A 24,683-nucleotide genomic window follows, 5' to 3' on the forward strand; every position below is an offset into this window, starting at 1 on the left:
TCTTTAGGTCTTGAGATACAGTGTATTTCCTCTTGCTATTGCAGTTTGAGTAGGTTTGAATGACTTGTCTGCCTTGGGAAAGACCAAACCTCAACTAGCCACTATATTGCTACTTCATTTTAAGCATTAGGTTGTGTATGATACATGTAATGAAGATATAATCAAAGTCAGAATGTATGCAGTCAAGAGGAGAATAAGCATTTATATAGCCTTGTTCTTTCTAGTGACATTGTAAAGTCTTCTCCCCTTCCCCTCTGAGAATAAGCATTCTCTTTACAAACATCCAGGTCATAACTATGTCAAAAAGAAATGACAGTTCTCTCAGCAAAAGTGGTGGACCTAAGCTGACTGTGATGTGGGCAGAGCCTCCTCCCTAATCCCCATGTCTCTTGGCCCCAGCTCTAGATTGCCCACTCTGCCCTATATCTTACTGAAAGACTAATTTTAATATTCTTGCTCTCATGGTGACATTTCTTGCAGATATTTTTCAGATCCTGGATTGGAATAATTTGAGGATGTAACATTGATGAACTTCTTGATCATTCTGATGTCTGACATTCATTTAAATTTATAAGATATATCTAAAATGCGGATATTTTCTTTCTAGGAGTGATGACTGCAGTTCCAGTAGGTGACATTGGTGTTCCAGTTAGAAGTCTAGCGCCAATCAATAAACTTGCTGCAGATTTAGTTAACCAGCACCTTAGAGGAATAGATATCATTTAGTCGGCTGTCCCACATGTTTCTGCATGTACACGCAGAGCCACACACGAGCTTCTGTAAAAAATTAGAGAATATTATTAAAGCCTAGTAACTTACATTTCCATTTTAAAGGACAAGTTAAAAAGTACAAGTTTGGGAAAGAATATCTTCTAGATATATTTTGGCCTGTTTCAATTCTGGTTTAACTTAGTCAGTAAAACCAATAATTATTTTTTGTGATTGCTGGCTTGCTTGTCATTGAAAGGTTTTCTGAGCTGTGTCAGAAAATGTATTAAAAGTGTAATGCCTCCCCCTGTGTCTGAGAGAAAAATGTCAGTAGTCAAAATTAAGAGGGATGAAGGGCGTCACAGAGTTAAGCGCTGATTCCACTGGAAACTTGCTTTATGATCTTGGGTGTATCGTTAAACTTCTCTGAGCCTCAGTTTTCTTCCATATAACTTCTGCTCACATTCAATTCCTGTCAAATGACAGATCTTTAACCTAATCCTAACATTACTAATTCCCCACTCTTGTTAGAAAAAGGAACTCCTTTTATGGAAAGGGAGTTTAATTAGTGTAATTCCAAGCCTCTCTCTGGTCCTTTATTCTCTGAAAAGGTGGAATGCCAAATATGACATATTTGAGGAAAATGCCTGGGCCTGTATAGCTAGTTTTCTTCTTCTTGGGAGCAAGCCTCTCCCTTAAAAGCATGAATTCCCATTTGTTCCTCTAGTCCTTGGTCTTACTAAGGCCAAACTTCCACATGGAGAGGAGGCTACAACAGTTTGGCATTGCCTTGTTGGAGGATAATTCTGACTAATTCTGGAGTTAAATGAATAGGCCTATTGGTTGTCACACCAAACTATCTTCTCCAATTTATCAATATCAATAATAAAAGTGATATTTTAGACTCATTTAATCATGTTACTTTCAAGCATATACAAACCCTGGTGGAATGGAGGGATGCTTGGAAATATCTATCGGAGGTTTCCTTGGAAAGTCCAAAACTTATGTCAGAGAGATTTGTGAAGATTCCACAGAATAGGGAGACAATACAGTACAGTGGTTAAAGCTGCAGGCTCTGATGCAAGTCTACCTCAGTTTTAATCCAAATTTCAGCCCTTCCAAGCTGTTTCCTTAGGCAAATTATTAGCTCTTTGTGCCTCAGTGTTTGCATATGTAAAATAAAGAAAAAATAGTACCTGCCTTTTAGGGTGATTATGCAGATTACACGAGTTAGTATATCTAGCACCTGGAATAGTGGCTAGAACACTGTCAGTACCCAGTAAGTGTCAGTTACTGCTGTAGTGGAGTTACTTACAACACCAGCTTGCAACAGAATAAGAATTCAAGAGTGTAAAGCTATATTTTCATCACTGTAGTGGGCAATACAGAAGAGAATTTGTGCTATTTAGAGTAAGTAGGTAAAGTATATAGATAATGGTGTAACAAATACACCAAAACATTCATTGGCTTAGAGAAGAAGTCTTTTTCACTCATGTGGCATTCCAGAGAAATGAAGACTTACGTGCAAACAAAAAACTGTCCCTGAATGTGTGTAGAAGCTTTATTCAGAATGGCCCCAAACTACAAACAGCCCAGATATCTTTCATTGGGTAAATGGTTAAAGAAACCATGGGAATATTACTTAGTGATAAAAAAGGTATGAATTATTGATGCACATAACAACCTGGATGAATCTCCAGAGAATGATGCAGAGTGACAAAAATGGCAATACAAAACATTGTACTCAGTGTGATTTGAATTATATAATGACAAAATTATAGAAATGGAGAACAGATTGGTGGTTGCCAGGGGTTAAGGAGGGTTGGGGATGGAAGTGAAGGGAATGTGGCTATAAAAGGGCAGCATAAGGGATCCATGTGGTAATGCGAATATCTTGTACCTGGACTGTATCAATGTCAACTTCCCAGGTGTGATATTGTATTATAAATTTTCAAGACATTACTAATAAGGGAAACTGGGAAAGGGGTATCTGGGTCTCTTTATATTATTTCTCACAACTGCTTGTGAATCTACAATTATCTTCATACAAAAATTTTAATTTTTAAAATCTCCTGATTTATTTCCTAAAAACAAGCAAAAGACAGAAAATATAATTTGCATTTTAACTCTTACCTCATTTTAAAAGACAGCTCAAAACTGTTTCTTAAAAGAAACTTTTCACTGGAAAGCTTATTCTCACTGGAAAAATATATGCACATTTGTAACAATTCGCAATGGTTTTGCTCATACTATTCATTACTCAACCGACTATCTGAGGTCAGACTAGACAATGTTTGCTGTGGAAAATGACATTTATTCAGAGTTGACAGCTCTCCAGACCAGCAATCAAGTTCTAAAAGGCCAGCAAGTGACCCACTGCCAGGGTCTGGGGAGAAGTAGAAAGGCAGGGCATCCACTGCTCTTCACTTTCATGGTCACTCTGTGGTTCTTGGAACTAGGGTGTTTTCTGAGGGACAGTGGAGAGAAGAAATTCTGGCACTGTCCTAAGGACCAAGCCTCAGAGCTTACAAATGTGAAGATGAACTGGGTTAGAAGGATCTGGGGCTGACTGGCTGACCCACTTCCTCTTCCATGTGCCACCCTCCACACAAGGTCCCACTTATAATATTTATTCCTCTCCATGGCTCCCCTTGACATTCATTTAACCAGATTCTTTGACCTCTTTAAAGAGTAGTCATATGTTCAAAAAATATTCATTGAGCACCTCCTATATTGTGCCAACCATTGGCATACAGTGTTGATCAAGACAGTTCTTCCATTTTGCCATTAAGAAAGTTAACCTACCCTAACTTCATACTGTACCTTGCATTTTTTGAGTGCCTTCTGTGAGCAAGACATCGTGCATAACATTCACTGACCCTTATGAGTTAATAATATTGGATCTCATTGTACGCACGGAGAAACACAGGCCTGAGAGGGTGAAGGTGCTCAATGTCACACAGGAACTGTGAGTCTGATCCACACTGTGATATCTCTATTTTTTTTTGCTCTGGCCACTGGTGCTCTGAATCTTGAGTTAGGAAATCTAACTGCGCTTTCCCTGCGGCCATTTGGTTAGATACCATTTTAATCTGTTTTCTTGACCTCATGCCTCCTTTGCTACAGCTGCCTCTGTGTCAACCTGAATGCTACACTGCTGATTCCAGTCTGACCACCTGCCTTCAAGTTTGGATTCATCATGTGAAGATTCATTCTTTATCCAAACCGGCCAGCAATTGAAGGCAAAACTTGTAAAGGTGGCATGAGGATTTTTTGTTGCTACTGTTTGCAAATTCATTGCATGGAACAGCCTATTAAAACTATTGCCCACCAATTTTTGATCCAAGAGTGGATACAAGGTCTCCACTACCTGCTGGCCAGCATCACCATTCTTTCTTATTCCCTTTCCAAGGAAATAATGATAATAGCTAATATTTAAGGAACATTTTGTTCACCCTTCACTTAATCCCTTATTGAGTCCCCTGAAATAGTTGTTATTATTATCTTTATTTAACACATAAAAAACCCTAAGGTTTAGAGAGACTATGTAACATCCCCAGGGCCATGAAGCTAGAAGAGGCAGAATTTGAACCCTAGTGTGCCTACTTCACTGCACTAAGCTACCTGGAGAAAAAATAGCATTCACCAGCTGAGTGTGCACTGCCAAGCTCTGTCCTGGGCAGCACCTTGATTCTCTCTACTCAACCATGTGAACTATCGGATCAGCAGGAATGTATTACTAAGTCCTTTTGATGCAACTGTTACTGGAAAAGCCCTTATGGAAGCTACTAGCTAGTTTTTAAGAGCAATGATCTTATTATAGAAATATAACATAATAATTTAAAGCTTGGACTCTGGGATCTGACCATGTGCACTTGAATCTTTACTGCTTAGAACTCTGTGACCTTAATGAATCAGGTTATTTAACTTTTTTGCATCTCAGTCTCCTTCTGTGTGAACAGGACTAATTATGGCAGCTGTCTCTAAAAGTTGCATAAGGAATTTATAACTGGATTTAAGTGTACTGTCCTTTTAGCTTATGGAGTGTTTTCTTGTTGAGTTTTGTGAAAGCTCAAAAATGGATCATTTAGTTTTCAAAAGCATTCTCAAAACCCTGAGTACCTTTTAATCACACCCCCTAAAACTAGTCTCCTTTCCACACTAAACTGTCCTAATCTTGGAAATCTTGCTTCCTTTGGAGCTAGGATCACAAGTACCAAAGTAGAAACAAAAACACTCTCTTCAGCATTTATGAGGAGAAGTGCTGCAAAGTGCCCATTCCAGCAGGGCCCTTCCTGTGGAAAGACTGAAAAATTAAGGCCGAGAAGTTCAAAGACTCAGAGCTGCTGAATAAAAACAAAATCGCTTAAAATTACACTGATGGTTCTTCCAGATAATTTGTAGAGAATTCAACAGTGTTTATTACAGGTTCACTTAAGAAAGCCAAACATTCAGCCTTAAATGCAATTTCAAAGCAAAACTCTAAACAGTATTTTAGAATAAGGAGGAAATTATGTGCACAATCTTACCTCCCAGGAGCTCCGAAGGATTAATGAGGGAAAAATAGAAGCTATGGGGAAAAAACCACCAGAAGAATGACAGGAAATATAAGAAAGTCACCATAATGGGATAGCCTGAGAGGATGTAATGTTTATAATGTGATTTTTAATAGACAGTAAATGAATCCCTGTCGGTAGATGGCCTTTCTGTCCAGTGGTGACACAGCTTTTGGGGAGGAGTGCTCAAGTGGGGCTGGAATCCCTGTGGAAGATGGATGTTAGTTGGAGCACACATTACCTTTTCCCCCTTGACTCCAGGTGTCAGAGGAGCATTAGTATTTGTCCTAAAAGTATATCTTAATAATTTCTTGAGGAGCAAGTCCACTATTTTATTTCCTGAGAAAATGATACACAGAGTGTCACAATTTATGATACTATTTATGAAATTTCACCCCAATGCTGGAAAAACCACATTCTTCTCCAATTAGAATAGAAAATATTAAAATGTTCAACATTCTTAATAATGATAACTAGAAAATGAGTGAATCTAAGGCCTTTAGTAAGTATAAAATATAGATATATTATGTTATTCTAGACCTTTCAGGAATGTTCTGAGGAAAACATTGCCATGAATAGCTCTTTGATCTTCCTCAAAGTCTTCATTGTTTCAATGCCTCCCCTATTCTTACTTATGTAGTGATTCCCCCCAGAAAGCCATTCTCTTCTGCACATGGGACAACACTGCAGTTGTATGTATGTTTTTTACCAAGGGCAGTTATGTATCACCAGTGTGAGTCAAAGCTCAGGACTTAAAGGCCTGAAGTTCTGGGAATCCAGACTTTGGAATCAAAGTGATCTGGGTTTGAATCCCGCCTCAACCCCTCTCTAAGTAAATGGTCTTAGACAAGTTACTCAGCATCTTGTCTCTAGTTCCCACCTGCACAAAGGGGAAAGGATTGCTTACCTAGCAGGATTGTTGTGATGAATAAATGAGTTTATTTATCTAAAGTGCCTTACTTATATTATCTGTGTCATTGTTGTTATGGTGGTTGTCATAGTTCTAGCCCAGAACACTGAGCCTATTGAGGTACTGCAAACACCACATTGACGTTGAACAATAGATCTGTGACAGTGTTGTCCTAGAGTTGGCATTGCTTTCCAAAATACAAAGTTCTTTTTCTTCCAATGCCAGACTTACTGGCCATTCAACACACAAAACCATGTTATAATCATCTTTGTTGTGGAACCACTGTGTTTTGGAGCTTGTCCAAGGTCAGCTTGCCAGTGATAGTCACCAAATATGTGGACCTCACTATCGAGAATCTAGTGTTCTTTTATGATACACTTAAGAAAATTTCAGAAAGAAACACTTAGTCCATATAGAGTAGAATTTTACAGTGTAAGATTTTTTTCTCTTTTTAGTGCATGTTAGGTTTCTTCAATGAATTTTTAAAATTGGTCTTGTTGATGTGAAGCATTCTGAAACCCAACTGTTTTTCTCAATACAGGAGTGAAAACTCAGAGCTGTATTATTTCTCTGTGGCAAGAATGTTGGGGATCCTGGCTAAACACTTCACTAGAAGGGAAAATACTCAAATTTATAATAGTTTTTCTTTTAATTGACTAAATAATAAAAAAGTGCAAAGGAGAGGTTCTTTTTGAATTGTTATCAACTTGGGAATAAGATTCTCGAGAATGAAAACTTGTGACAGTTCTCAACATGATAGGTAAAGAGAAGATTGCTTGAGAGTTATTTGCTTATTTCAAAGTCATTTCCCTACCATGCTTCAACATCTCATTTTGCTAGAATGTGCACTGAATATCTAGAATCTCTTTTCAGAAAAACAGTTACTGTGTTGTAGGAATAATATTCCTTGAGATAAGGCCTAGTACTGAATGATTATTCCATAAAGAGAGTAGAAAAGGAAGTGAAGGAAAGGTAAAGGAGGAGACTCATGGCTACTAACCTCATGGATCCTTCTAGCATTATTTCTTATAAAATGTTGTAGCATTCTTTTGTTCAGGAGAAAATACGTATAGGAATCAACTGGCATCTCAACTCCATTTCTTACTTGCACTGCTTCCCTGGGTGGTTGTGGAAAATGCATTTAGTCTTTTGATACCTTGGTTTCAACCAATAACTTACCATAGTGGATTTTGTAATAGTTATCTATCACTGCATAACAAATTGCCTCCAAACTTAGAGCCTTAACATAACAAACATTTGTTGTTCATAGTTTCTGTGGTGCAGCAATGCAGACATACTTATCTGGGTAACTCTGCCTCAAAGTCTTTCAAAAAGCTGCAGTGCTGACTGCAGCTGCCATTTTATCTGAAGGCTCCACTGAGAGAGAATCCACTTCTAAACTTACTCACATGGTTGTGGGCATGATTCAGTTCCTCCCAGGCTCTTGGACTGAAGGCCTTAATTCTTTGCTGGCTGTTGATCAGGGGGCCACCCTCAGTTTCTTGCCATGTTGGCCTCTCCATAGAGCAGCTCATAACATGGCAGTTGGCTTCTTTCTATCAGAGTGAGCAAGCGAGAGAGTGAGAACAGGTTTGCAAGACAGAAAGTAGTCTCCTTACAACCTAATCCCAGAAGTGACATCCTCTCGTTTTTGCCATGTGAAACTTATTGGAAGTGAATGTCTGGGTCCATCCATACTCCTGGAGAAGAGAGATTACATAAAGATGTGAATCTAGGAACGAGGGATTGTTAGGGCCACCGTGGAGGCTGCCTCTCATAAGCTTGGTCATAGCTGATCTGAGGGGTCATAGGAAGCCATTCACCTAGGTCATAGAGAGTCTCTGAAATTTCACTTTTTCCCTTAAATAGGACAACATTTATTTACTCATTTATTCAAAACCACACTTAAAAAATTTATTCACTCATTTGAAAACATTTGTTGTGCACTTGTTATTTACAAGGCACTGTGCAGAATGCTTCAACAAGCCCAAAGATAATGGAGTTAACAATTTGGGTAGCATAAACCACCCTTTGATAGTGAAGTCCTCTCCTCCACCCAAGTTTAAACATCATACAGTCACAACCACGTCTGCATAAAGCAGAGGTGGAGCAGGAGTATATTCTGCCTCCACAGCCCCAGCCACTCTCCCATCAGTTGAAACCTTGGAAAAAAACTCTAGAATGGGAAGCTTTATATGAAGTTCTCAACATGCTTCCTAGGTAAATACAAAGCATCAATCTTGTTTATTAACTCTTTCTTCAGGGCCAAAGACTGGCCTCTGGTTCCTGTGCACTGGAAAAGGAGACAGTGACCTCTCCTGGCACAGTCTTCCATGCCCTAGTAATGAGTCGTATGTTATTTCATTGTTATTTAAGCCTAGGCTTCTTGCTTGATTTTTACATGTGTCCTTCTAGTTTCCCCATCTAGATAACAAGTTCTCTTAGATGGAAAGTTACACCTTAGCCTTCCTTGCATCTAAACAACTTTCATTAACATAGAATATGTGCAATAAATGATTTCTACATGAATGCTTCCTTCAGACAGGCCTGACTTACACATAGAACCAATTTAAGGAAAACCAGTTTGGGATCAGTAATTGAAGGGCTTCTAGGGACACAGTTTTATTTACATTTCCCTACTTTGATTCCTTCCTTCTACTTTGGCACTCTTTGAGTTTTAGGTTAATTTTTCCACCCCTTAACTCCCCCCCCCCCAAAAGCATGCATTTCTTTTTGTCATTTTTATTTTAATCCTCACCCAGAGATATATTTTTTTATTGATTTTAGAGAGAGAGGAAGGGGGAGAGAGAAACATTGATGTGAGAAAGAAACATAGATCGGCTGCCTACCATATGTGCCCAGAATGGGGATCAAACCCACAACCCAGGTATGTGCCCTGACCTGGGATGCAACCCACAACCTTTTGGTGCACAAGATGATGCTCCAACTAACTGAGCCACCTAGCCAAGGCTCTTTCTGTCATTCTTTGTCTAACTCAGCCTCTGCTCCTGCAACAGCCCCTGTGTGCAGGACAATGGGCATCAGGCCTCTCTTAAGAAGGACAGCAAAGAGGGACTGTCTGCCAACAGGAGAGCGCCCACAGCCCATCCAGAAGCACAAATATAGGCTAACTCTGCTTTTCCTTTCTGTACTTTACAGAGGTTTTCTATTTAAACATGGGACACAGGTTTACTGTGGTAGTAGTAGGTATTTTAACGCATAAATATCTTTATCTACTTTGAGAATGTGTTTCCTGTTTTGACTTGTTCTCTAAATATATATAATTTTTAAATTACAGGTTTATGTAAGGAGGACAATTTAGTCAAGTATAACTTTCTTCACAAAACATGTCCTGGTTGTAGCATATAAACTGTGGAATGTGAGCAGGCTCAGAGAAGGCACGAAATGGGTCATCCGCTCCCCCACTCCTCTGCCCCAACATTTTAAAAACATATCTGTTTTCTGTAGCAACTAAGTCTATAAAAGGAGCTGCTCTCTAAGCAATGATAGTAGGAACCAAAACCTTGGCTGTTGTCACCCAAAGAGAAAAAAACTCAAAATCCTGTCACAGAGATAGAAAGTTCCTTTAGTAGGAGGACCTTTTAGGCCCAGGTGGCTCAAGGGGCACAGTCACTCCATTTGCACCCCTTGGGCCATCAGCTATTGATTGAGCCCTGAGTTTTTAAACAATGGCAGAGAGAAAAGATGACATTCTGGCGAGTTGGGCTGTGTCACTCATTGCGTAGTTGAACATGAGTGCAACTCCAGAGTGTTTCTTTTTCTGCATCTCACTCTATTTTTTGGAGTGTCCATTTGTGAGGTCAAAGGACAAGTTTTTGACTTGGAATCCAAAGGCATAGGTTTCAAAACTGAAAGCATTTACCTCAAATTGGAAAACAACCAAATAATTTAAATGGATTTGTTTATTAAAAGTTAAATCAAAGCAGGAACATATAAATAGGCTGACAATTATACCCAACACAGATGAAAGATAGACTTCCACTGTGTCGTAGTGTGGGTTTCCTGGAAACAGATTCTGAGATGGAATTTCTGTGCAAACAGTTTCTTTGGGGAGTGCTCCAGGAAACAATACCTGCAAGAGACAGAGGGAAGCAGAGCTGGGCAGAGGGAGAAGTTGGGGTCAGTAGACCCCTCAGGCAGTGCTGGAGCTGGATGGTCCTTCAGAGTTGTCACAAACTGGACATAAGGTCAGGTTTTATAATCGCCTCCCACCTTGCTCACTCCCTTTACTACTGGGCTGACCTAATGGCCTAATAACAGGGATGAAAGGGAGATATCTTGGAAAACACAGCTCCTTTTCGGCTGAGGGTCATCTCCTGAGAGGAACTTGGTTGTAAGCTGATGGCAGCCTACACACCCAAAAGCTGAGAGAGGATTACTCAGTCCTGGAAGTGGAATCAGGGCAACATATCACAGAATCCACTGCACACTATTTTAAAATGTGAAAAATAGAATCAGACAAAAATCTGGAAATTAAAACAGAGATAAAGTAAATATTTACATAATTTAATTGTTATAATTAATGTTAAAGAATTAATATATAAAATTAAATAAAAAGTAACTCATAAGTTGACAGAAAGGAACAAGAAAAACCTCCAGTGATATAAACATAGGCAGATACAGTCCCCTGCAATCAAATAACTTTCCTAGTGCAACATTGTCAACCATGGTGGATAAAGTCAATGATTTCTGAAGAATAAGTACCCTTCTAGACAATGATCTACAGGGAGACACTTTTTCCCATGCTAAAATTTGGAGAGGTCAGTGAGATGCCGGTGAGATTACAACATCTTCAAGATGTTTTATAAGAGATGCTGGGGAAGGCTCCCTGGAGTCTTGTGCTTGTTCATTGAAGGGAGTGCCAGTGCTGCCTGGGTGTGTGTAGGGATGAAATAAAAACAAATACTTGAAAAGGACTTTACAAACTTCAGAGCTCAATGCAAAAATATTATATATCTTTGTACATCTTTATCTTTGTTTCCAGGAATGTTTGCTGAATGAGCTGCGATGGATAGTGAAATAAGCCAGGCAGCGAAAGAAAAATATCACATGATCTCGCTTATACGTGGAATCTAAAGAACTTAATAAACTGACGAGCAGAATAGATTCAATGACATGGAAGCATAGTTGAGACTGACAAAATGTCAGAGGGAGGGGGTAGAGGGAGTGGAGGGGGAGAGAGTAACCAAAGAATATATATGCATATATGCACAACCCAAGGACATGGACAATGGTGGGAAGAGTGACTGGGGAGGGGGAGGGAACAGGGGGGAACGGGTCATTGGGGAGAAAAAGGGACATCTGTAATACTTTAAACAAAAATAAAAATTATATATATTAAAAAAAAAAATTCATACTGAGGAGAAGATAAAAAACATGAAGAGATAAGAAAGTCCCTTCAGCTCCTTACAATTAGCCCTGTTGCCCTGTATCTCCTTCCTGACTCAGCACTTGTAGCCATCAGAATGGAGAACAATGGAGTGTTTGTGCCTGGGGCTAGTCTTCTAACACTTTGGCCAGTTGTGGTTCTCCCTAGAGATCATATTTCTAACTTTTCTTTTTACGCACAGGGTCCTGAAGTTCCTTTAGCCTCTGGCTCTCTCACCTTTCTGGCAGAACAGGCAGCTGGGAGAGGGCCTACAGGCACAGAGAAAGTAAAGAAAGAGAGCAGAGACCCTGAAGACAAAATTCACATCTGGGTCCTCAAAGCCTTAAGGTAGGAGATCGAGTCTCATTATTCTGAAGGCAGGATGAGATTTCAGAAAGCAGAGAAAGCAAAAGAATTCTCTGTAAGTTTTCAGTTCTGATCCAGAACAAAAGATGAGAACCCTCACTTGAAATATCTGTGCCTTTTAACTCCTGTCACTTCATATTCATAAAAATTAGCCACTCACAAACTTCCCTTCCAAAAATCTCTTAAATGCAAAAACTTATTGTTAGCTTTACACCACTTAAGTTTCAGGCTGGCAAGGTAGCCTCAGAAGTATTAGAGCTAGAAACATATATTTCTTCTCTAATCAAAGAGGGAAGCAAGGCCTGTTCTTTGGGAGCTGCCTTCCTCCAGAGGCACCCTGCATTGCCCAAGTTACCTTCATTCACCATGACTGCAGAACCACAGAAGGAGTCCGAGTCCAGAGCCAAGTCTTGGGTTCTAATCCTGACTCCACTGTTGCTCTATAACCTTGGGTCACTTTTCTTTGACTTGGTGTTTCTTCACAACAGAAAGTATTGGGTTACATTCTAACAGTGGTTCTCAAACTTGATTGCTCTTGAGGGGGGAAAAAAGCTCTCTAGCGGGAGCTTTTAAAATTCCTGATGCGTGGCACCCTGACCAATTCAATCAGAAGATCTAGGAGTAAGACTCAGGCAAGAAAAGTTCTTAAAGTTCTCCAAGCAATTGCAATGTTCAGCCAAGGTTATGAACTCCTAGTTTAGAAGATCAGAGGTTCCCCATTCTGGCTACACAGGAAGATCAATAAAGGGGCTTTAAAACAAGAGCCCAGAGTCCCCACCCCTAGAAGAATTACAATAGAAATCTCTGGGCTTGGCCTCAGACATGAATGCTATCAAAGCTTCCCAGGTGATTCTAATGTGTAGCTAGGTTCATGGAACTCCAGTTAGATGGTCTTCAAGGATGCTTCTCGACCCAAGGTTCTAAGCTTCCAAGAAGCTGCATTTAAGGGGCTTCAAGCCTGTGAACCACCTTCTTAAGAAATTAAGTGCTTCAACTGTTTCTATTGGCTGCTGAGTTAAGCAGCTCTGTCTGACTCTGAGGAACAAGATTTCTTCACCCCACATCCATATCCTCTGGACCTTGGCTCTTGGCAATCAGGAAGGACACACTGCACCCCATTTACAATCTATAAAAAGGTCACTTAAACTTGACCTTATTCCTATTACAGGAGTTCATGTCAGGATTCTTAACTTTTTTGGTCACATTGTCTCCTTTGAGAACCTCATGACTTCATCATATAGATTCTCTCACAAGAAAACTTCATTTCTGCAGATGCACATCAAATTGAGCATACAGTTTAATGGAACTCCTGATGCAAAGAATTCTATTCTATTTCACCATAAAAGTAAAACACATTCAAAGCCCTGGAAAGCAGAAATTGCAACATGGCAGAAAGAACTGGAACTGAGAGCTAAGAGTCCTGAGTTCTAATCTTGGTTCCTCTTCTAACCAATTGACACTGAAGAGTAATTGAATCACTTAAGGCCTCAGTTTACCCACATGTCCAATTAAGAATCATAACAGCTATTCTACCATGTTTCTGCCTTACCTTCCACTCTCATAAAGTTTTGCCACATTTGTCACATACATACACTGTGTCCAAACCATGTTTTTGGGATCATAGCACCAAAGTTTATTTATCTGTTAACTTATTCTGAGTGCCTGTGTTGGCCAAAAGGAGATGGAGATAATGGTATGTAAAGGTCTTGGAGCCGGGAAGGGACTGGGTGAAGGGATTGGACACAATGTCCTTCTCTTTGGAGAAAGACTAGGAATCTGGCCTTGGGAGTGGCAAATGAAGAGCCCATGGACTCACCATACACCACCCACAGTCCTTGGTGGGAAAAGGGTGGAACTGAAATCAGATGTCTGAGAAACAGTCTCCCAGACTGTGCAGTAACAGCCAAATCGGCCATGAGCTTGGCAGAAACTAACTGGAGAGTGCCAAGTGATTTGGAGAGAGTAGAAACACTGCCTGGTCTCTGAGCACAGGCATTTGGGAGAATTTGTGTTCTTAGGCTCACAGGGCACTCAGGTCATTAGAGCTCTAACTTGGCAAATGTGCCAATGAATTGTTGCCAGGAGGGAGGGTTTGATGGCTCTAAGGGTCTCCAGATTCACTGTCACACCAGAAGAGCTTAGGATTGTTCTACAATTAGCCTTGGGCAGAAGTGGGCCTTGATAGGAGAAAAAGTATGGAGACTGTGTTTTGGTCAATCCCCCAACTTCCCATTCTGTTCCCAGTCAACTTTCCCTGACCTCTAGCCAGTCTTTACGGAAGCAGGAGATGGGTGAGAAGAGGAAGGTAGCAGTGTTGTTTTGCGCACTAAGCTTCTGCTCAGTAAGTTCACTTAGAAATGAGAGAGTAGCCTCAATGCCCCAAGAGAACTTTTCCTTTTGAACAATATTGAGGAAACAGTACAAGAAGCCTTTAGCAAGAAGTGGTTATGTGTGTGCATATGGGGATACTAGAGATCCTCAGAGAGCCTAAGGAATAGTGCTCCTGGAGGGCAGAGAAAGAGTGAGGAGAGCAAATGAGCCTAGAGTTTTGACAGGGCTCTGTCTCTCTGTAACATAAAATGCATATGTACTCATGCACACACTCACACACACCCTCTCCTCTTAGGGACCCAGAGACACTGACTACAGGACCAGTTCTAGAGCTACTTTGGGAGTACTCTTCTTTTATATCAGATACACACCACATGTTTCTCTGCCTATTGGAGAAACTGGATCATCTGGGAGCTGTCAGGTCACTCTGCAGAAGGTCCCCACATTCACCCCTTGAGAATCAGAGAAATCCCTGTGGAATGGGGAGGGAATTGTTCAGGGAAGAATCATGTCACTCTCCAACTTCTACACCTCAACATGGTCTCTGGTTCTTCTAACCTCAGGACCCTCAGTGGAGCTGTTGCCGATGGCCGTCGATGTGTCACAATCACAGAAGTGGCGGGTAGGGTGATAGCCTTCAGAGATATGGATTTTCATCCCCAGCTACTCTGGGCTTCAAGGAATGACACATTTACACTTTCACATCCCTCAAGTAGATGGTTTCTTCTTGTCTTGTCCTACTGGAAAGAAATAACGTTGGCAATGTATTGTGCACCAGCAGAACAATGTGGCTTTTTTATTTCCTTGAAATTCCTTGGTTGCTGCCTGTGAACTGTTTGCAACTACTGTTTCCAGCTGGGACAGAGGAATATACACAAGCAGTATATATATTTTTAAACATTTACTTCACTGAAAATAAAGATAGGTATCTCATAGTTTCTTCCCATAAACCTAGCGATTTGTGTTTCCAGCTGGGGTATTTCTTGTCTTTACAGATCTGACAAATGATGCTTTTGTACCACAGATTCTTTCCCTTTTTCTAAAATTGATTTTTTGGAGAGAAGCCTTCATATTCTGCACAAAATTGCTTTTCAGTATATTTGAATCACAGGAAGAAGACACAAACAACTGTTGATGAGCATAATGGAAGATGGATATGACCACTGAAAGGTCGTGGTGAGGTTCCCTGTCTTGATGATTTGGCAAAGTCCCAATGGGATCGCTGGCTAGAGGAGAACAAGGAGAACCAATTTCAGATTCAAGAACTCACAAGCTTTCTTGTTGGCAGCATCTCAACCTCACATCTCTGTTCTGATGAGCTGAAATATATTGTCACCATTGATGGTGACACCGCACCAAGATATTCTTTACAAACCTAAGAAGAAATTGAACAAAACTCTCACACCCTTCACCCCTGAGGAGGCTGCAATGCAAGGTCACTCTTCTCACTGATGCTGGAGTGAGGTGGGTGGGGCACAGACCTCTCTGAGTCCCCTCACTGTGTGGAGGAGATTGTGCTTTATTTCCACATCAGCTGGGGTCCAGCCAGAAGCCAGAAACCACACCAGTTAGTCTAAGAGAGGATTTATTATAAATAATTGTTAACTATGTATTTAGAAGAACTGAGAAGGCAAACATAGAACACTTGGGTATTAGAGAGATAGAAACTGGAGGGAGCAATTATCCCAGGGCTGAGGGCACAAAGGAAGAGGTTTGAATTATTAAGACTTAGAGCTTTGAGGCGGCTCCAGGGAGCTGAAACTGATGTTCCAGAAGAGGATACCAACTAGCTGGTGAAGCTGTTTCTCAGGGGATGCAAAGAAGCTATTGGTAGTTGGAAAACTGTAAACTGGACTCTACTACTACTGTTGGAAGGGAGTGACACCCAGGGAAGAAGAAGTGTTGTTAGGGCGGACACTGGCAGGAACAGGAAACTGGGGAATGTGTTCCTTTTCCCTCCTCAAACCTCTCTCCAGCACCCCCTATTGGCAGCACCTGACAAGTTGCAACTGGCAAAGAAGAAATATAATTTGCAGCTCCCAGGGGCAGCATCAAAGGCTAAGAATTGAGGCTGAGAGACAATAGCTTAATAACTAGTACACTTGGCTAGGTCGCCATTGCTTTGTCATCACTGACTTACTTTCCCCTTTTCCCTGACCCACCGTTTAAACTGTGGACCAGTCCCTTTTGGTTCCTTAAAATGGCTATGCTTAGGTAGAGAGTGGATTTCTGGGACCCTTCTATTTGAGGACACCAGCATGTCTCTGACCCAGGTTTCTCAACTTCAACACTATTGCCGTTTTGGGTTGGACAATTCTTTGTTGCAGAGGGCTGTCCTGAGCCTTGTAAGATTTTGAGCAGCACCCCTGGCGAATGCCCAGTAGATGCTTGTAGCACTCCCTCCCCCCTCACACACACCTGAGTCAACTAAAAATGACAACGAAAAAGTCTCCAGACATTGGCAATGTTCCATAGGGAACAAAGTCTCTGCCAGTTGAGAATCACTGCTCTAACCTCTCTTAACATGGTTAGCCTGAATTTTCTAACCTGAAGATGAGACCAGTAAGAATGCCCATGCAGTCACGTACTACTTTATAGTTTTTAAAGCTCTTTCTTTGCTTTATATAAACATATTTGAATAGTCCCAGAGGCAAGAAGAGACAGATACTATTGTCTCCACTTTATAGGGCAGCAAACTGGCTCAGGAGCCTCCCACCCCCAGCCCAGGATTCCTATCAGGCAGAAGCTACACTCTCCTGACAGCCTTCACCCTCATATTTTTAGAGGGAAAAGCTGACTGGCAAAGAAGAAAACCTTTCCCCTGCCCCTAGCTACCAATAATGTTCCTTTTATTCTTCTTTTAAAGTGTCCAGCTGTTGCCAGGAATACCATATAAAACATCTTTATGAAGTGAACGCAGGCCCCAACAGCTTATACAAGTTGGCTCTGTCAAGGGCACTAGTGTTTCTAATTAATGCTTGAGTCCAGCATTCCATGCAAGCCCTACCTGCACCCTTTCCTTCAGGTCTGAACTTCTGACTAACCTGCACTTATGACTAATAAATGCTCCTGATATTTCTCACTGGGTCTGAGACCGAAGAAATAAAAGTCACTTCCAACTAGCTGTGTCCTAGCCTGAACATGGAGCACTCATAGCTGGTACCCAGGAGAAAGCTGCCTTGCCCTGTGCTGTCCAGCCAATTAGCACTTGAAGACAAGTGTTTCTCCAAATGTGCTCAATATCAGGTGTGGGGAACAGCATGTGGAGACTCCTCGCCACCCCAGAGAAATCATTTGGAAAAGGATTGAGCAGGTATCTTTATCCCTTCCCTTTACTACAGATTTTTAGCTACTTCTGAAGGCTGAGGGTGAGAGGGTCATCACTGGACAGGATAAAATGGGAACAGATATAAAAATAAATCTTGGGCACTCATGCTCAAATGTAAGCATGTGTGTGCACATTTGTATGTGTGTGCACATGTGTGCATGCAAACCCTGTGGTCTGATTAGCTAACTTCTTGACTAATTGATTACTTAGAATAATGGGGCATTAGAGCTCAAATGAAATTCAAAGAACATTTTGCCCAGCTTTCTCTTTTTACTAATGAAATTAAGCTCCAGAGAGATTAGGTGGCAAATCAAGTCCATAACCCACAGTCAATCAGTGAAAACATTCAGGACCAGAACTCCCCAGGTGAACAGCTTTCTTTCTATGTCCCTTCCCCATCTCTTCCCTGCCTCTCTCTACAAGAGCTTTGACAATGCCAGCTGGTGAAACCTCCCCCAGAGGGAAGGGACTGTTTGGTTAGTGCCTGAATATGAACAAGTGACCAAGGCTGATGGTCCCTGCCTCCCACTCCAGAAGGTCATATATATCTTGGCCACTGGGAAAGGCTGACTCTTGAGTGAGAAATTATTAATTGTAACCCAGTCCTTATATTCCTACCAGAGAATAAGCCATGGAAAATACCTAGATGGGTTATACAAATGCTCGCATGTATTCAGATAATTTCTATTTCCCCCAACATATTGATGTTGGGCATTTCAAAATAAAACCTAAATCTAAATCTTTGCAGCTCAGAATTCATAAGCAAATAAGAAGCTCTGTTTTCACAAAGATTGTGTTATAATTTCTTGAATTTTTATGGCACTTAGCATCATACTGGAATGGCAATTGAATGGGTATTCCAGTGACACTTGTTAATTAAATGGCTGGAAGAACGATATAAAAATAAAGATATCAACTTTTTAAAATGACAAGTTAACATCAAGGGTCAGGTCTTTTAAAAAGAGTAAAAGGATTTGCTTATCTCTTTGTTGATTAACACCTGGAGGACAGCTCTCCTAAAGCAGTGGCACATCCTAGGCTGACGAGAAAGTGTGTCCTCAGACTTTTTACACCCTAGAGGATGCTGATCAGTATAAAGTCTCAATGATCCTGAGAGAAGATGAAGAGCATTTGATTTGGAGTCACATCCAAACTGTGTAACCCAAACTGTGTGACCATTCCAAGACGGTTGTGAGGAGGGAACCAGGCAAGATCATGTAGAGCAGCGCAGACCATAGAAATGCTGTCCAAAAGGTGGTTGTCACTAGTGTGGGACTGGAGTAAAACCATCTAAATGCAGGGTAGTGGACTCCTATGCACTGGAGATGGTGTCCCAGGGCCATCCAAGCACGTATATGCAAGCACGATGCAGCCACATGGTGACAGCTGCAACTGCTTGAATTTAGGAGGTGTCTCAGAGCAAAACAAATTTCCTAATTCAAATATAAATTTTAGTTAAGAAATCATAAAGAGTAAGCACTAACCAGCTGCTGGTGTGTCTGGAATTGTAAAACAATATTCTTGAAGTTCGCTGTGAAGAAACTTATTTACAACAACAAAAAAAGCAATTAGTTCAAAAAAGGAAATGACAGTGTTAAATATAGAAGAAAATGACTGCCCAGATTCCTAATCCCCTAGAATTATTCTCCTTTATGTTGGCACACTTGTTTCTAGACTTTCTCCATGATTTTAAGAATATTAAAAAACAGCGGCATAGCTGCTGCATAGATAAGCAAAGATCATGAATACCCGATAAGCGACTATGTTGAGGGAGATATTCAGCTAGCTACAACTCCTTGTTTTATGGATGAGGAGAAGGGGGTTAAGAGTTCCTTGCTCAAAGGCCAGCCTACAGAAGTCACAGGGATGCCTCTGGTTGATACTTCAACAGCTACCAGCCTGGAGACTGTGCAGCTGTGGAGGGGCATGTGCACTCTCCACACGTAGCTTCTCTGCAGCACCTCCTACTGGCCTTACCGCTTACTTGCCTCAGTCCTAAGAGTGCTCTGAGTACCATGAATGCTCTGAGAGTACTATGAGTAATCTCTTTTAATGCCAGCCCTACTCACTCGACTCTTCCTGTTTCACTTCATCACAAGTTTTGCCAACATGCCAACCTCCATTTATTCTTGGAATGTTGGGAAGGCCCTTTGTAACCAGGAACTGTTACTAAGTCCCTGATCCCCTGAAGGCTAGAAGAAATGAAACCTTGCTTAGGTTGGGGCTGAGAAACAGCTGAACTCTCTTGTACCTAGCAGGGAGGGAGCACCAAAGATGGGAAAGTGAGGTTCCAGTAGTGGAGCAGGACAGCTACTGGGCTCCAGTCAGTCGGTTCTGCTGGAGTGTCTTCCCTATTTCATTTGAAAGAGAGCCTCAGATCTAACCACAGTCCCAAGGCTTCAGGTAATTGCTAACTTTTCCGCCTACTGGCTGCTTGGAATCATCAATGACTGCTTTTCTCTAATTAGTTCAGATAAGCAACTGTTGAAGTGTGGCATATTTCTTCTACTGTTTCAAATGCACCAGTGTTGAGATCCTGTCTTGCTTGCTTGGAAAGAAAGCAGAACAAACAAACCTAGAAAAATAACCAAGAGAGTACATTATGGCTAAAAGTAAGATAGAATGTAAAGCATTAGGTTAGAAATAATTTCTACTGCTTTGAAGTCTAAGAATATATTTTTGAAAGACAAAATACAGAATAAACATACATGTGAATATATACCATAATATACAATATTTAATTTGCACCAACATATTGTGGGAAAAAACTCAACAAATGGAAATTTCTCCTACAGTTTGGCAGAAAGCCACCGCTGCACTCTGACTTGGGAAAGAAGCCTGTAAACACTGTGGTTGTGTCTGGTTTTATGTTACAGATTATTTGCAGATATCTAACTTTGATTATAGTTTAGCTTTTTAGATTTTTATCACAGAAACATATTTCAAAGAGCCCTAGCATGCAAATGATGGTGGAGAAGCTTGTAAAAACAAACTCTTGGGCTTCTTTAAGCCTAAGAAAACCAAAACAAAAACACTGGACAAGCTGAGGAACCTCCACCCGCCCCGCTACCACTGGCTGGGTTCATTTCTCCGGGTTTGGTTCTGTTTGCTGAGCTCTTGGTGTTTGCTCTCTAGGATGAATTATGGAGTGTGGAACCAACATGAGCAGGAGGGAAAAGTTCAGTCAGTACCAGATCCCAAACGCTCTTGAAAGGGTGGGTCAAGCTTGATCAGTGGCAACAGAGAAAGGAACAGACAAAGGTCCATTTTCCTCTCAGACAGTGAGGCATATGTCAGTCATAGTTAGACACAGCACCAAGGGCACCCCCACACTGTGTCCTGCAGAGGGGGCATGGACATCAAAGTCAGCTTGAGAAAGAAGAGTGGTGGCAGAAATTCACTGCCCTGACTAGGGGTTTGGGAGGAAGCTAGCTCTGCAGACTCACCAAACTTGCCAAGTTTGCAGAGCAAGTTTGATCTGCAGCATTCATACAGAGGTGCACCTCGATTGCTGGCTTTCAAGTGCCATTGGGTTCAGACTGTGTCCTGGGTCTTCCCTGGGGCTGGTCTCTGACTTCGCTAGTGAATGCACATGTACTGAGGACCTATCATGCTGCCTAATAGTACTAAGCATTATGAAAAGGAGAAAGGTAAGAATGAGTTTAAGGGGCAGGTTGCAAGCCCAGCTCTTGCTAGACTGTGAGGCTATCTGGAGGCCCTTCCAGATACCCTGCTCCTAACCTTTCCCCAGTTTTGCCCTGCTCTACCCCACAGGCCAATGCTTTGACTTTCTCCCTCCTTGTCATAACATTATCTCTCTACTTCTCCCTTCCCAGGAGATCTGCAAACTTTCTAATGACAACCAAGGGCAAAGAGAGAGCAGAATCATGGTTTTCAGTGAGAAGATGTTTTCTGCTGGAGGACCCTGCCTGGTGTCTGAGAAATTTCAGGTACAGGGGAGGCCAACCTTGCTGGGATACACCCTGGAATAAGGGTGAACAGAGGTACAATCAGGAAATCTCTGGAGAGATCATCCATTCTGGACTTCCACCTGGCTGTTCTTGTCATTTCTAGCCAGGTGACACTATCAAGTTGCATCACCTTTCTGAGTCTTAGCTTCCTCATCTGTAAAATAGAGCTGCTGATTCTTGCCCTCTCTATGTGCATGAGGTTATGTATATGAAAGTGCAGAAGTAGAGGTGTTATGGAAATATTAGATGTTTTCTGAACACTAAAGGGATGAATGGACATCAAGGTCCCCAAGGAGGTACCATATGTACGCTGTCTCAGAGCATAAAGAATTAGGCTCAGTTGTTGCTGAAAGAGCTCTGTGATTCACCTTGTGGCCCATCCCAAAAAGGCAAGGAAGTAGACCTTCCAGGAGGTGGAACAGAACCCCAAGCAAACCTGCCACCCCCACTTCCTCCCAGGATTGTGAGGAAAAGTGCCTGTTTTCTGTGCTGAACAGAAACACATATCACTTTGTGCCAAGTTCCATTCCTGAGGGCAGGACTCCCATGAGTCAGTGGGAACAAGATCAGCTGGGCTTAGTGGTTTGACTTGAGGGGAACCTACAGGAAATAATTTAAGAAGATAATAAGGGGGATTTTTTTCTGTCTGGAAATGAGGCCCATGGGTCTTCACAGATGACATTATTCTCCCATATTCAGACACACATGCAGAAAAAGAGCCTTGGCTGTAACCTGTCAGTACACTTGGCCCTACTCAGACCCTCTTGGAGCTTTGATGCCTTCATCTTTGCCCAAGGCGCAGGCCCCACAAACCAATGTGATAGCTGCCAGGACTCTCTTCCCTAGCACCCAGTAATCACACGCAGCCTGGGTCCTGTCTGAATCTGCACCTCCCTGATCTCCCATTCTCCTCTCCAACCTGTTAGATTTACCCTCAGTTGTACAAATTATCTTTGGAACTATAATTATAAATTAATTCTCACTGAGGTAAGTGCCAATTCTTTGTGTGGCACCTCCTCTCCATAAATAATTTTCCCTTTAACTGTTGGTTTAACCCAAAAAGGTGAAAATAGTTTCAAAAGTCAGCATTCAGAGCTATCTGCTCAGGAGTGTGTATTTGGTATTCATTCAATACCTAAAAAAGAATAACCAGAATGATGGAACACAGAATAACATCTAGTCCAATCTCTTCAGTTAATAGGCCCCAAGCCCAGTGACTATTTGATGAAGAAATGAATTCATGAATGAATAAGGGAGTGGAGCCACAAAGCTGGAGCTGTCGCTAGAGACCAGGTAGGATCTTAGGCAACACCCTGGTACTCTAGATGAAGGAGCTGAAGCTTAGAGAGACTAAAACCTACCAAAGTTCAACCACGATCAGTGACAAAGGAAAAATGAGGGCCTACATCTCCTGATCCTGTGTCCTTCATAGGTGAGTCTCCCCCACTCGCAGCATGACAGGCCACTGGAGTCACAGGGAAAGAGCTCTGACTGGGGTAGGACCCCCACCTCTTCCCTCCTCTCTGCTCCCCTGCGCCATCTGTACAATACTGCCAAGTCTCACTTTGAGGCAGGAGGCAGCTTTCATCACTCCCACGACTAATATGAGGGAAGCATCATAGCATGAATCTGGGAGAGAAGCCCCCTCGTTTGGTTCTCACGATTCCGGTTTCCTATTCCTTGGCTGTCATCCTATCTCTGATCAGTGTCCAGTAAACAGAAAAGAGCCTGCTTTATGCCATCACAGATAAAGCGACACCAGTTAAAGGCTCCATCTTTCACTCTTTCTTTGAAATAAATCCTCCCTCCCATCACTGCTTTTTGTCCCATGACAGGAATGTGTGTGTGTGTGTGTGTGTGTGTGTGCATGTGCGTGCAGCAGGGGGATTCTTTTTCACATCCAAAAGCAAAAAAATACTGTGCTCTTGCTGCTGAAAGGAGAGGGAAGTGGTGCGGGGAAAGTGTGTTAAGATGTCTGGAAGGATTAAAGCAACACTTAATTTGAGAGTATTTTCATCATTATTGCTGTCTTTTTAGGCATGAAATGATCACTGCAGAGGGAAAGCAGCAGCCTCTGTGTGGTTCCAGTGAATCAATACGCAGGATGTGGGCAGAACTCTCTCCAGCAAAAGGGACCACAGTATCAAAGCTGCTGCCCCACCCCCCCTTTTTTTGCATTTCATGTTCTGGTGTCATTTCCTTAAATTCTGACTGACCTTTGATATCCCTGATCTCTGAAATACAGAATTGGGAGGATTTCAAAGAACAGAACCTTCCTTTCCCAAGTACGGGAATAGAGAGGCCACCTCAGTTGCTTTCTAGTGTCCATGGGAAGATGCTGTGCAGTTCCCGGAGGGAAGTCTGAACCGTACATGCTCTGCATGGCTCTGAGCCACACTCACTGGAACGTGTGAACACAGTTCCTATTTCTGTCTGCAGTTAGAGCCCAAAATCCAACTTGATAACTTATACATTGAACCCATTTATACACAAAAGTAACACCCTGGTACTTCCAGTTAATTTCACTACTTAACTTTACACAAAAATTCAATTTGGGCATGTTTTTCCAGATATTGACATATAGTACAGAAAGTATTACCCACAGAGAGAGAAGCTGTGTTTAAAGATGGGATGTGGATCAGGGGAAAACAGGGGAGGCTTGGTAAGCTCTGGCCAATGCATCTTAAAGCTGCTGCCCTTTATGCAATGACAAGGTGGGCATGCTTTGAAGAAATTAAGCTTCCTAATAGAAAAGATTTAGAAGTGGGAATATGATGAAATCTATCTCTTGATGTCAAATCACAGCTTAAGGACAAACATTTGTTTCTACTAAGCAAATTTTCATAATATGAATTGGATATAAGAAGTTGGTTCATTATGGAGTATTTTTGCTTCATGTGACTTACAAATATGCTTTCAGGTAATACTGTGGTCCTGCCTGGGAAGTAGCTCTACACCTAGCAGGCAGACCAGGGCACACAGCACCTGCTCAGGAGGCATTGTTTTCTTTTTTTTCCCATTGATGATTGTCAACATTGCTACAATGTACTTTCTGACCTTAAAACTTGTTTACTGTTATCTCAGTTTACAGCAATTCAGGATTGGTTGAATGTTTAGTGTTTTT

Source organism: Miniopterus natalensis, chromosome 1 (assembly GCF_054644295.1).
Source record: "Miniopterus natalensis isolate mMinNat1 chromosome 1, mMinNat1.hap1, whole genome shotgun sequence".
Lineage (NCBI taxonomy): Eukaryota > Metazoa > Chordata > Mammalia > Chiroptera > Miniopteridae > Miniopterus > Miniopterus natalensis.